The sequence below is a fragment of the Calypte anna genome, chromosome 3 (assembly GCF_003957555.1).
Source record: "Calypte anna isolate BGI_N300 chromosome 3, bCalAnn1_v1.p, whole genome shotgun sequence".
Classification (NCBI taxonomy): Eukaryota; Metazoa; Chordata; class Aves; order Apodiformes; family Trochilidae; genus Calypte; species Calypte anna.
Window position 1 is genome coordinate 56,024,356 of NC_044246.1, and position 15,443 is coordinate 56,039,798.

The window sequence follows — 15,443 nt, forward strand, 5'->3', positions numbered from 1 at the left end:
ATTTCATTCCACACCATAGCAGACATAATTTATAAAGTACATCCCATAATCACATTTTACACATCAGTCATTCAAGATTATACATATTCTTATGTCAGTGCTGGTGAATGAATATCTCAAATGTAATTTCTCAGATGCCACATCTAGAGTCCTACCGGTACTCAGGCTGCCTAAAGCCACCCAAAGCTCACTTACCTGTAACATACATTTGCAAGAGAGGGCAGAAGTCCTCTCTGCCCCAGCCTCACTTATTTACAGGAACTGGAGCAATGCTTTCATAGAATCATGGAATGGTTAGGGTTGTAAGGGACTTTAAAGATCTTCTAGTTCCAAGCCCTCTGCCATGGGCAGGGACACCTCCCACTAGACCAGGTTGCTACAAGCCCCATCCAACCTGGCCTTGAACACTTCCAGGGATGGGGCAGCCACAACTGCCTTGGGCAACTTGAGCCAGTGTCTCACCATCCTCACAGGAAAGAACTTTTTCCAAATGCCCAGCCTAAATCTTCTGTCTTCAACTTTGAAGCTATTTCCCCATGTCCTCTCATTATATACCTGTGTGAAAAGCCCTACCCCAGCTTTGCTGTAGGCTTATCTTGTGACATGGCAACCAACTTACAGCTATTGCATCAAAAGAGAGGTTAAGTCCTCTCCTGCTTTCAAGACATGGTTGCAGCACACATTTCTACCAATCTTCCCAGCTTTAAATTATGGTTTATATGGTGGGAAATAAGAAACCAATGCTCCCTGAAGGAATGTCTCCTCTGTCATTCATTTATGAGCGAGTAATTGGGCACACAGGGAACAGATCTGTATATCAAAGCAGTCAGTGGTTGGGCCCCTATATCAAAGCAGCACATTTTTAATTTCTTTTTATTTTTTTGCAAGTCTTCTTTCTGATAGATTTACTGTGGTCTCCTGGTGTAAAGAACCCCATCAGGCATGTGCTTGGAAGCCACTCAGACCATTACCATCCTGAGCTTCTTGTATCTTAAAATGCATTTGAGTCATATTCTAACATTGTTCTTCTGTGTTTCTTAGGTATTTTTCAATGCATGTTTGGGGATTTAATCCACTTCCAAATCATAGTTTTACTAAACAGGGGAAAAAAATATCACCTAAGCCACAAGTAAATCAGAAACAAGAATAGAAATAAGATTGCCACCTGCTATTAAATTGAAACTTGGTGTTATTTGACTGTGACACAGAGAAGTAATTGCTCTTGTGTTTTCATCTGGGAATGTTGGACGTAACTCTTTCCTCTGGAGTTCCTCATACCTCCTGCAGCAGTGAGACGTCGAGCTCTGAAGTGGGCAAAAATCAGGATGTACGAGTAATCCCAGGTCTGTGACTTTCAGGAGCTTGCAAACTTCCTTCATCTGCCAGTAAAATATCTCCCAAGTTAACGTACTCCAAAGAATATGCTGATTACTTTTAGACTATAAAGTGTCTAGTGAAACTGTGTTAAAACAAGTACAGACAAGAACGGGACATTTTTATGTCATTTATCATCCAGTAACCATAAAATTGAAGGGACTGTTAAACCCAACAAGTCTTTTTTGTTGGCATACAAAAAGTGGGCCTGTGGGATGCACCCACATCTGAGGATGATTTGGAAGAGATAAACTATGAAATTTTATAGCTTCTTCATTGAGGAACTGACCAGTAAAATTCATAATATGTTTAGCATGCATATTGTATCCTTCTCCTGCTTTTACACACACTGATGGCATGGTCCTGGGCTCTGGCTAATGAAGAGCATCATACAGAAAGTTCATGAAGGTGGAGGAAGTTTAGAGACAAACAGGGCTGTTTCCCAGTGGAGCCTTACAGGTCCAAACTGGGCAGTATCCAGCAGTTTTGCCTTATCTTGGACATTATTGTGGAGTGGATTCAGTGCATCCAGGGTTCTTGATCCCTCAATTTACAGGTGGGAAAACCTACCTGGATTTCAAAAATTGACCAAATCCTACTTTGAGTTAAGTTTGAATAGAGATGTTGCCTTTCTTTGTCAGGATGATAGACAATATTGCCTGTCAATGTCTTGTACTGCTAAACACATCCACATTTATAACATTTAAGTCACCAGAAACAAGAAGCATTACAACATAAACCTTTGAATACCAGGAATCCAGTTAGACACAAATCAGCCTTTATTTTTTATATGTATGGCATCCTGGGCTGTATTAAAAGAGGATATTCACTGTAATTTCTATCTGTCAGAACATTTTTGAAAGTAACACCTCAACATCCTAAAATTTGCCCCATTATCTTTATTCCAGTCTGAGGGAGAATGAAGGGCTCCAAATCTCACTAGAAACAAGAATGGGAAGGAGTTCTTCATGCTAAATCTCCTACTGAACTGGAAGAACGTATGAGAATGGGACTCTGATCATCACTCTGCAACATTTTCTCCATCAGCTCTGTGAAAGGTTTTCAAATGAATGAGAACATCTACTGAGTTCCCCAAAAGTACCTGAAACCTGAAGTACTTCTGAGAAATCTGACTGGCTCCCCCCTGTCATGGTTTAACACTGGCCCGGCAATTAAACCGAATAACAGAGGCTCTCTATTAATGTCTCTCTCCTCCCTGATAAAAAAAGGAGAGAAAACAAGGGAGAGAGACTTATGGGTTGGAAACTAAACTACACAACTTTAACGAAACAGTAATGATAAATAGGAAAAATTACTAAATATATACAAATATACAGGAAAATGGGTACCACATTCCTCCCCTCTCTCCCCCAGTAACTCTCACGTCACCACTGAGGCTGCAGGGCAGCCCTGGGAAAGTCCAGGCTGGACTCCTGGAGTCGGCAGCAGTCGGGAACTGGAGGCGGGAACACACAGATATGGGCTGGCACAGATCAGAACCACAGGCAGATGAACGGACGGAATCCTTCCAGGATGCCGGCTGAAGGAAGGGAAGCAGGAAATCAGGAAATCCGGAAATCCGGCTTGGCCCTTGTGATCCCTCAAATTTATACTGAGTGTGATGTATATGGGATGGAATACTCTGTTTGGTCAATTCTGGCGTCTATCTTGTCCGTTCCTCCCCAAAGGAGGGCTGCAGGTGGGACCTCTTTATCCTCCTGGACGGTAAAATATTTTCCTCAGAGCTGAGCAGTGTCCTTGGCTCTGCACACCAGTTTCTAGCAGTAACTATAAACATCAAGTGTTATCAGTTCTAGAAGCACACACTGTCTGAGAAACTTGCTGTTAATTTCAGCAAGTGCAACTACTTACAAGAGACCCAGCTAAAAACAAAAGTACAAGACAGAAAATCACCTTTATCCTGGCCCAAACCAGGACACCCCCATGGCAATGCCTTTCTGCTATCTTTTCTGTGCAACTATAACAGGCCAACTACTACAGGCTCACAGTTGCCTCATTGTAGAATCATAGAATCATAGAATGGTTTGCGTTGGAAGGGACCTTAAAGATCATCCAGCTCCAACCCCCCTGCATGGTCAGGGATACCTTATACTAGATCAGGCTGCTCAAGGCCCCATCCAACCTGACCTTGAACACTTCCAAGGAGAAGTGACAAATTAGAAATAAATATTAGAAATATTTTCTGCAGGGTCTTGGAACTTCCTCACAGGACCTCAGGACAGCATTGATGGTCATGTTGAGCTGACTTCTCAAAATGTGATTTTCAATAACACAGTTTGAGTATCAGCCCATCTCCACTAGTTTTCCCGTCTTGGAAACAAAACAGTCAACTAAAAAACCAATTTTTAATAACCTGTAGTATATTAGTCAAATTATTCCTTTTATAATAAGAAGGTAAAAATTTTATGAATTAAAGAAATATTCTTGTAATTATTATAGCCGAGAATACATAAACTATTCATTAGCAGTTTACTTTCTCAAAAATTTTATACATACACATATATGTATCTTCACACATAAAAGCACAGTGGATAGGTTTTTTTAAAAAAATCACTTGTAGATCCCTCACATTTTAAATTTGATAGGCACTGAGCATTATTTTGTTTCTGTATGTTTCAAAAGCTTCTGTAACTGTCACCTTACTAAGTGCATTTGATATTCTTTGTGGTATTGCATTTTTAGTATGTTTTTGTACTGACTCTCAACTTGACAAAATTTATCATCCATCACTGCGCCAGTAAAATCATACTGGAGGCAAGAAAATATAAGATGCATCTTAAGTGTGATTACAGTGAAAAAAAATGAGGCTGCGGATTTCTGTGCAGTCTTTGCTAACAGTCTGAAGGCAAAAAGAATGTTCTCTTTCTGATCTCATCTTTCTTTTAACTATTAATGAAGTGGAATGGTGAGCTAAGTTTAAAATGAATCACTATATAAATTATTTGAAAAGAAAACTGAAGGAGGAGGAAATATTGGTTATGATTCTGCATGCAAATATTCGTCTCTGCAGCTGTTACAGTAATGTATTTTTTATTAATCCAAACTCTCTCCTATAGTAATAGTACCTACATTATATCACTAAAAGGATGATAAATATCTTGTCCCAAATAATTTTTACCAAAGCCAGAACAATTCATCAAGCATGTAATTTACTATCACCACTTGTACATATATTTTATATAAAAATAATCTCTCAATTCCACTCCAATTGCATTGTTTGTCTCGCAGATTTATTATATCTGTCAATGTTAAAACCAATTGCAGGTCATAAAGTGAATTACAAAACAAAGAGAAACTTACATTCTCATGGTTGCCTGTTTACATGCCTGTTTTCCAAGGACTCTATCTCCTACTTTCTGTATAGTTGAATTCTTAGCTACTATTCCCTGTAATCAGATTTTCCTTATTTACAAAAACCTTTGTAAAGTATAAAATGCACTAAACAAATTTTAACATGAGATAAAGCAGGAAAACAAAAGTCAAAAGAAGTAATGCTTTGGACAGATATTAGACATGTATGAAATACCAATTTTTAATAAATTTTTAGACCAATCAAAGATTTCTCTAATTTCAGATGAAGTCCAAATATGTGTCTCTAGATAAAGGCTTCATACATAGAGGAAAACCCTGGGTCCTCACAACAAAAATTTTTGCCTAGACTTTGCTGTGGTCCTGCACACCTGATGCCTTTTGCACACCTGCAGGATATTCCATGAGTTTTACTCTTCCTGCCTTTGGTGATGATGCTGAGAGCTGGATGCCTTACCTGCCTAGCCTGCTGACATACTGCATCCTCCTGACAAGACCTCAGTAAAAGCAGAGACAGCTGATGTTGCTTAACACAGCTTTGTAAAAGAATACTGGGGTAAGTTTATTCTAGACCTGTATGCTGGACCTCTGCATCTTGCACCTGTCTGCTTAAACTAAGTAGCTTTCTTTTGCTCTTGGTGATTTTTGGGGAGAACTGGTAGATACATATGTAAGGATGCCCTTTGCTGGCATATATCAGGCTTGGTTTTCTCTGTCTCCTGGTGATGATATAGCACTGAAGAAAACACACCTTTTAGCACCTGAGAACTATAAGTGACCTGCATCTTGCTTCTTGTATTTTTGTTATTAGGTGCAAAATTTTTTACTTTCTTTTCAGCATTTCAAGTGAGATTAAATTAAAAAAATCCACTCTTCACAGATGTGAGCAGTATGGCATTGACCCTATAGAGCTTCATCCCTAATGCTAAGTATATTTCCTGGGGCACAAAATAAGATCCACTCATGTACTAATTTCTCTGATTAGCTGCACCCTGCTTAGTGAGGTCAGCTTGTATCTCTATAAAAAACGAGAGTAAACAAACCCAAAACAGTTCTTTTCCACTTCCTTAAAAGGAACAATGGTATTTTTTTCCTAGGTTTACTTTGAATTGCAAAGTTTTCCCTGGAGTAAATCGAGTAGAGCTCTCTGTAGCCTTTGCAGTAGCTGGAAATAAATTGCCCCTTTGAGAGTAACACAATACCATATTTTGTAACAATAAACACCTAATTATATTTAAACATACTGATTTTATTTTAGTCCTTCCTTGAAACGGACACATAAAATAGCATAGAAGGGCTTTGAAATTCAGAAAAAATCTATTCTATAAAAGTCATCTTAAGAGCTTTCACTGAATTTTGGCTACAAAGAATGCACCTGAAAAATAACAATACCATGTGAGATTCAGCCCTCTGTTTTTAACCTGACTATTTTCATCTTTCAGCTCTGTTGCTTTTCCCCTAATCTATTATTTCCTCTTTGGGTGCTGTCTTACTTTGATGTTCGCACTTTCCAACACCAGGAAAGTGAAGAGACTATGTAGTTGTCTCTTTCCTTGCAGCTCAAAGATCCCACTAACCCCCTGATAAAAAATTAACCTGTAGGTTTTTTGACGCAGAGAGTGCCTCTTGGAGATTCTGCTCTGGATGAATCTGTGTTATTACAATTTCTTCAGTGGCTCCTTACAGACCATCATAGTTTTATTCTGCTTTGGGGAATATGTTCAAACCATTCCTGTTCATTACTACTCAAACAAGTAACTGTACATGAAGATTGACAGTACTGTGACCCCTGGCTGCTTGCTTGTCCTTCTTAAGATGCAGTGGAGATCTGCTTTCCTCTCTGCTACATCTTCCTCCCTGACTGGGACATTTGTTGTCCAGGATATAGAAGCTGAGCCTTAATTCCTGGTTGGGATTGTTAGGAAAAGTACTTACTGTGGAATACTTATGGATACTGTAACAAGTCTGTGTATGGACAGTTCTATCTTTTCTTATCGGTGTTTCTTAATTCACTGCTTTTTGTCATCTTTTAAGTGTTAATAAAGCTATTTTTGGGATTCCTGCAGTATTAGTTTCCAGTTATCACAAAACCTGTTTGTACCAACTCCCCTAACATTACAAAGGTTGTCTGATTTTGTTTTCTTGTACTTCCTTGAAACAGAAGTTTGTTGTTGTGCTTCTGTATCTTGAGAATTGTAGGTATATGCGCTAAGTCCTATTGAAAGTCTTGGTGGGTAGTGATTTTACTCATTTGATCAAATCCTGAGAGAAAAAGGACTGTTGTAGACAACTACTAACTTGGACCAACTCTGACATCAGTGTAAATTTTTTTTATGTTCACATCCTCCAGATGTTCTGTTGTTTTGTGTGCCTACACAGTCTGATGGTTGCTTTAGTATGTTAAGTAGCATGGGACCCAATTGCAAAATTCTTAGCAAGTTTTTAATTACTTAGTTCTCATTTTTCCAGGTAAAGGGATACAGAATGATAGAAAGCTTTGGGTTTGAAGGGACCTTAAGAATTGCCTAGTTCCAACCCCCCTGCATGGGCAGGGACACCTCCCACCAGACCAGGTTGCTCCAAGCCCCATCCAACCTGGCCTTGAACACTTCGAGGGAGGGGGCAGCCACAACCTCCTTGGGCAACTGTCACGGTGTCTTACCACCCTCACAGGAAAGTACTTTTCCTAGTGTCTATTTCAGCCTGCAATATTTGAAATCAATTTATGATTAAAATTTGAAGAGAACAATTCTTTTAAGATTTAAACTTAAGAAAACATATGCCATGTATATTTTTTTCTCTCTCTCATATGCATACATTCCATCTGTCCTGTTTTTTCCTCCCATCTGTCCCACACAAGAACACTGTTTATACCTAAAGAATAAAATCTTGGTTTCAGCCATGAGTAATCTGAACTTTCCTTTGCTTTGCTCTCACCTTCCCTTCTTTGGGATGGCAGAAGACAGGCCCACAAGGACCCTCAGATTCAGGCTGCAAACCAGAGCTCCCTTCTGCTCCAGCAAAGAGCTTGTCCCCAGCCAACACAAAAGATCCAGGATACTTTTAAAGCTGATGTCTGTGTCTCTGAAAAAGTAAAAACAGACCAAAACAAAGTAGCAATTGAATAGGGCAGATGGCTATTTACAACAATTCTACATCTTGTGAACAGATATTAATATTTTGTGAAAGTTTTGTTTCTGGTCAGCTCTTCCAAAAATGTCAGTTGATATTATATCTATTGACATTATATGGAGCTGAAATATTTCCATAGCAGCATTATGCTGATAAGAGAAAATGGGAGCACTTCTTGTGGAAAGATATGAGAAAAAAATTGGACAATTAACACTTCAGTATGAATTAACATCTTAGGTAAGGCAGCTTTTGTTCCTCCTTGCAGTTTTGGCGAAGACATACTAAATGATGCCCGGATGAATGAGCAGTAATTCTGAGAGATGTTTTCTTTCTTAACTGTTATTGATAAGCAACAGGTCTTTAAAAATTCCCTTAGGGATGGGTGAAAATTTTAAAAAGTAGGAATAAATATATGTTAATTAGTGTCATGATAAGTTCTTTGCATATGCAACAATTAAATTACTTGTAGTTGCCTTGAGGAAAGTTTAAAGGACTGTCCTTATTACAATAGTTTTTAAATTGCTCTTTGCTTTGAAAAAACACACAGGTTCTTTTTTAAATTTTCTTTTGTTAAAAATACAATTTAGTAATTGGAATAAGGTTGGGCATTCTAGGAAGAGAAGAAAGAATGGACATAGCAAAAAGTGACATTTTTTGACATTTAAAACATTTTCCCATTGAAAAAGTATAGACTGAAGAAAAAGAAAATTTGAATAACCTCTCTAATGCAGATCTGATATTAAACCATGCAGTGAGGTACATTTCCCTGGTTGTGGGCAATTATGGCAATTTTGGCAGATGTTCTGCAGACTGTGAATTCAATTTTATTGTCTGATGCTTGCCATTTACAAGATATTGTGAAATATTTAATTAAATGCACAGAAACAGTCTTACTAGTTTCCTTGAACGTCAGATAAACTCATTTGTTTAGTTCTCTTTTTGCAGAAATGTCAACACATTACAAGGTGGTCCACTTGTCCACATTCTTTAATTTACAGTGCATGTACATATATGCCTACAATGTTGCTAGACATCTACTTCAGGATGTAAATATACAAGCTGTTTTTAATGGCCATGTTATTTTGGCCATTATTCAGCTGTCTTAGAAGGACCAGATCTTGTACTTCCAGCAAATGACGTCATGATGTCACCAGTGCAAAATAACAAAACATCACTAATCCAACCAGGCAAGTCACATTTTGTGATGATCAGGATGAACTACCCCCCTGTTGTTTCATTTTATCATTAGTGGCTCATGCCACGTATGAATTGGTGAAGTATAGATCCTTTTAAAATTTGTATCTCTGAAGAGCATTTGAATCACAAAAAATGAACTGTATCCTACTGGTACACAGTGCCTGATCTGCACACAGACACTGCACTGGGCTTCTTTGAACAGTTGGATTAAGTCAACACATTTGGTGTAAAAGATAATTTGGGCACTGAGAATGCAATTTTTTCATACAACATGGGAAATTTGGCTGCAGTAGCAGTTAAAGGAAGCAAAGGCTGTACTCCAACTCAAATAAAAGCTCTAAATCCTGAATTACACAAACATATTTATAAGAACATAAAGCAGATGCAAAATAATTAACTACACATATAAACAAATGTTTGTATGTGTGGGTGGAAAAACATTTAGAAGACTAAGAGGAGAGCAAGCAAAATAAATTTATGGCCTTGTTAAGGCCATATAAGCAGTCATGGACAGTTAAACATTTTACATGAATGTCAGCTGATAAAAACAATTCCTTTGCAGAGGGACTGAAAGCCAGGTGTCTTCTTTTGCAATTTAGTCTCATAAATAACAAGCAAGGGAGTTATGCGGCTGCTAAATCACTCTTTCTGGCCTCCAGAAATTCAAGTTCTTTTTGGAAAAGCGGAGGAAAGTCTAAAGGAGGGTCATAGAAAATCTACACTTCCCCAGATGGAGAAGACAACAAACCCATTTTATCTACATTTTAGTAAATCTTCTTAACATAAAGGTGATTTTGAGGGTTTATTTTGCTTCTTCTGTGTCTGAAAGAAATTACATTAACTCCTTCTCTTTGTATAGTCTTATAATCCAGTTATTTGACTTATTCTATGAAGGCTTCTTGGCTAAACCTATGAGAAACACAAGGACCCAAGATATTAAGTCTGGTGAGCTGAAGGCAAAGGTAAGATTAGAAGATCACTATCAGTTCAGGCTAGGTGATGAGGTTTTAGAAAGCAACCCTGTAGAAAAGGATTTGGGGGTGCTGGTGGATGAAAACATGGATGTGAGCCAATAGTGTGCACTTGCAGCCTAGATGGTCTCTTGCATCCTGTGCTGGATCAAAAGAAGCCTGGCTAGCAGATCACTGTTTTCATAAGTGAATCATAGAACTGAAGTCTTACTTCAGAGTTCCAAAGTTTCACTTGCAACTCTTAAAAAAACCTGATTCAAGTCCATGAATCTAAGCAGTCTGAAGATGAGAAATATTGTCTCTTTGAGCTTCTGACTTTGCAACCCCATATGGCCACGTACTGTGAAATCACCAGCTGTGAATTGCGAAGAAAATTCCGATTCTTCAGGATCAATGTCCCTTATTTTAAGATTATAAAAGCAGAAGTCTTTTATGTTTCTCCTTTATTTTCACTGGTTTAAGGGTCTTGGCCTTCAGAGCTTGTTCAGTGTAGAAATGGAGAGCCTTGCACTGTGGCAACAAACAGAAATGATGTTGTGTTTCTAGGAAGAGGAAGAAAACACTTTCCTGTTTTCAGTTTTCTTCTGCATTAGGGAAAATCCACATGCCCACTCTATTCTTGACAAGAGATGTTGTTACTTTTTCTTTATGCTCTGAATGGTTGAGAAACTGCTGGTAAGCAGTGTTTGTCCACAAATCCATGTCTTCTATATTCCAGTTTAATGTTAACTTTTTGAAATAAGATTAAGAGGTGAAAAGACAATTCCAGACCAATAGAGATAGCAATCATACTAAAGTAGTATGTAGTCATAAAAGTATGACTTTTTACGTTTCAGTAGTTTTGCATGTTGACAACATCCTGCAAAATTTGGAGCTTCACTGCAGAAGTCAAAGGAAAGCTCATACTAAAGGGTAAGCAGACTTTAAGGTTGAGTAGGGCAGGAAGAACACACAATGCATGACTGGTTTAATGAGGGTTTACACATGCCATCAACATTTCTAGCCACCACAGCACAGCTTGGTATCAGTCAAATTAAATTAGAGACACATACTTAAGTTTAATTTTTCTACATTAAGAAGCCTGGCCTAAAGGAGAGGGGACATAAAGGATAAGAGAGGTAGATAAGAAAAACAAATCTAACCACTGTAGTATGGTGTTTTGGTTTTTTTTTTTTTAATTTAGCACAATAGGTTTTTTTTATGTATTGAATTTTTACAATAACAGCATTTGATAGTTTCTTCCTGCTCACAAAGGCAAAAATCTGTTTTTACGTTAGGTATTTCAATTACATCTGAAGTAATGCATGATTAATTGCATTTAAGTACTGTGTGTAGTTTGACCATTTTTCATTTGAAGTACAAGGAGAAATTACAATGAGATTTCTTACATAATGGATGATCTTTTTTCTCTTGTTAGTTTTGCAGTGGAACATCTCTGTAAGGCAATGCAATCTGTTACCCTTTTCTCAGATACATTATTTATGATAACTGTAAAGGTGTGCTCCATATTTCTTGTAGTGTATTCAAAAAAGGTTCCTGAAGATAAATATATATTATTGCCATTTCTAAATTATACCAGTTCTTATGTTGCAGGTGAATACTCATATGCTCTTCATTTCTGGAACCATTGCCTTGAAGGCCTTGTTTGAAACTTAGCATCTTTTGTGTGTGAACTATTGACTAAGAAAATACAAGTGGGAAAGGTTCTTGCACAAACCAAATATAGACTGATAGAACAATGATCACTAACAGATCTGGAAGGAGATATGCAAGACTAAAACCTTAGGTTTATTGAAAGTGATAAAAGAGAAATTGATTTGCTGTGCAAAAAATTAAACTAACGTTCTTTTGAAGTTTTATTTATCTTGTGACTCATCACTTAATGACTGGTATTGCGTATCTTAAGATTCATTGGAAAAGCACATTTATTTAAATAAAATACTGACTATTATACAATACTAAACCTTACCAATGAATTTTTAACTTCCTCTCTGTGTTTTCTACCCATTGAAACCTCACTTAAGTCATCTCACAGTAAAGCGTGGGATATGATTTGTAAGAGCTCTGGTATGGTCACTGCTCTGACCCTAGACAAGAGCTAGCACAGAAACAATGTTCTCCTGCACATAATTCAGATCTGCCCAGGACTGGAAGACCTACAGACCTGGACAATCTTATAAACTTTTGTAGCAGACATCTCAGTTATGTCTTCTTTCTCTTGCTTTCTCTCTTGCCTTGCTTCTCCACCTGCTTCTATTCAAGTAGCTGGCCAGGGAACCAGAAATCCATCCCAACTTGTCTCCCTCACCAGGTCACAGCATGGCAGGCATCCTCAGGGAAGCACCAAAATCAAATCCACCCTAAAGGAGCACAATAAGTTTCTCCATTTTAAACAAAGCCTGGAACTGAACTCAGTCCTGTGTAATGGGTTCTAGGTGATCCTGCTTAAGGGGGAGAGTTGGACTAGGTGATATCTAGAGGTCCCTTCCAACTTCAACAATTCTGTGATTTTGTAAGGGTGACAAGCATATCCCTTAATTGAATATGAAGTATTGCTTAACCATGGAAAAGATGATTTTTACAAACTGTCTTTTACTTTTGAGTGGCTCCAAATGTCTATAATTTCATGTATGAAACAATACAGATTCACTAGAGCATAGGGATAGTTTTCACTAGATTGTAAAACTTTTGAAATAGTAATATTTCTAACATTAAATTATTCCCAATAAATGGGAATAAAATCATCTAAATGGGTGAGTTGTTAAATACATTACTTTTGGACTTGCATGAACAATTGGAAAATAATGTTATATCAAACATGTCTCTGCACTAAGCATTATGAAGAGGCATTACCCAGAAAGAACTTGCAAACCGAGGACCAACATCTTTATGAAATAATTACTGTTAACTGCTGTTAAAGCTTCCCTGGGGAGCTTGTTCGACTGCTCAACTGCCCTCTGGGTGAAAAACCTTTTCCTGATATCTAACCTAAATCTCTCCTGATTCAGCTTCCTACCATTTCTTGAGTCCTGTCTTCGCTCATGTGAGTGAATAAATTGGTATCAGTCCCACCTCTTCCCCTTGTGAGGAAGCCATAGGCTCCTATGGGGTCACCCCTCAGCCTCCTTTTCTCCAAGCTGAACAATCCAAGTGACCTCAGCCACTCTTCATAAGTCATCTCTTCCAGACCCTTCACCATCCTTGTTGCTCTCCTTTGGACACTCCCCAGCAGCTTGATGCCTTTTTTATACTGTAGTGCCCAAAACTGCACAGAGTACTCAAGGTGAGGTACTCAATGTACCATTGCAGAGCAGAATGGGACAATCCCCTCCCTTGAGTGCCTGGTGATGCTGTGCTTAAGTTGTGATGAAAGAAATGATGGAAACTATTCTACCTGTTAATATTTAAGACATTATTAGTATAATTATTACAAGTAATAGTAAAACATTGCACCTTTAGGAATAACAACTATCAATTTCAGGATGGTCTTAATAATACATTACAGTTCAGCCCGCCTACATAAACTGAAATAAGCTTACAGAGGATGAATAACAAACTATATAAGATATGTAACAAAACCCTTAGTAGGCAATTGCATTGTAAGCATATTGAGATTGACTGCCTCGATAAACTTCTGTAAAGTAAACCATATCTCATGCACTACTGTGAGATGAGTATCACTTGACAATATCTTGGTTGTGTCCAAGTACTCAGCAATTAAAGGACTCATGTCTTACTAAGACAGTATTCCATTCCAACCTGATTATTTTTCCTTACATGTGCAGAAATATAGATTCTCATTTGTGAGGTATAGATAGGAAAAGAAAAATCCAGTATTTATCATGGCTATATCACACCGAAAAGAGTTTTCTTTCAGATTGTAAAATAATTCAGAATCAAAGCAGTATCTGATGTCTCTGTCTTGGCTTGACCTCACTTATCAGATCAGAATAGACAGATTTCTGCAGTTTTTCTTTAATAGCTTCTTGGAGCAGTTCCTATTTTATCTATATAAATCTCCTCCTTTTTTACCTCCTCTTTTGTCTCTTTAATTTGTTCCTCAGAGATGTATGCTCCCTCATCAGTCATGAAATATCATATCCTTTGGACCATGTATTGCTATTTATTTTTCTTTTTTTTGTCACAGTACAGAAAACTAATGTGGTAATAAAATATCACAAGCAGCATTCATCTTCAAACCCTTGCTACTGCCTGTTTAAAGTAGAGGTCACTAGTAAACAAACAAGCCTTACTTTAAATAGACAGTGTGCATTTACTGAATTCATAACACAATGTCTTGGTGATAGTGCAGCCCATCTGCACTCTTGTCTTTCTACAGGTATTTAGGTATAAATTAGCAACACAATATAATAAATAATAAGAAGTTGAAATAGATTAATAAATAAACAGAGTAGTTCAATACTTCTGATGAAAAAAAAAGTAATTTAGACATTCCTTTTGATTTCACATACTTTACAATGATTTGCATCTGTCACTGAAATAAAATTTTTACTTTCAGATTAAAATTAAAATGTAATTAACTGGAATTTTAATCTTACTAATGCACAGAGAATGTGAGCACTAGTTAAGCTAAATGTAATCCAGAAATTGCCTTCCATTTTTTTTTTTTTTATTATAAACTAGTCTTTGGCCTTTCTTGTTGCTCTCCTACATTCTCTGACAATGTCCCTACAGTTCTCCCAACTGACAAATCCCTTCTTGTATTAGCTGTGATTTTCTTTCTTCCATGAGTCTTCAGAAGCTCCTTGCTGATCCATGTAGGTCTCTTACCACCTCTACTTGACTTTTAACTCAAAGGAATGCTATTTTAAGCTTGAAGGAAGTCATATTTAAAAATTGACTGACTTTCTTGGTCTCCCTTTTCTTCCAGAGTCTTAGCCCATGGGATTCTTGCAAGTAGATTATTAAAGAGTCCAAAATTAGCCCTGTGGAAGTCCAGGGTTGTGATCCTACTTATTGCCCTTCTTCCTTGTAAAATACTAAACTCATGGTCACTGGCAGCAAGGCTGTTTAAAACTTTAGCACCCCCAACCAGGCCTTCTTTATTCATTAATAAAAAGTCCAGCAGTGCACCTCTCCTTGTTGGTTCCTTTGCATCAGAAAGTTATCATTGATGCACTGCAAGAACCTTTTGTATTGAATATGCCTGGCTGTGTGGGCTCCCCAACAAATATCAGGTTGATTGAAGTCACTCATAAGTACTAAGGAGTGTGACCTAGAAGCTACTTCCAGTTGACTGTCAAAGGCCTCATCAGCATCTTCTTCTTGGGTTGTTGGTCAATAGTAGACACCTACAACTGTTTCACCCCCATTTGCACATCACTTAATTCTTATCCATGAGCTTTCAATCCCTTCTACCTTCTCCCCCTGGAGAGAACTCAGTACATTCTGGTTGCTTTCTCACATAAAGAACACCAC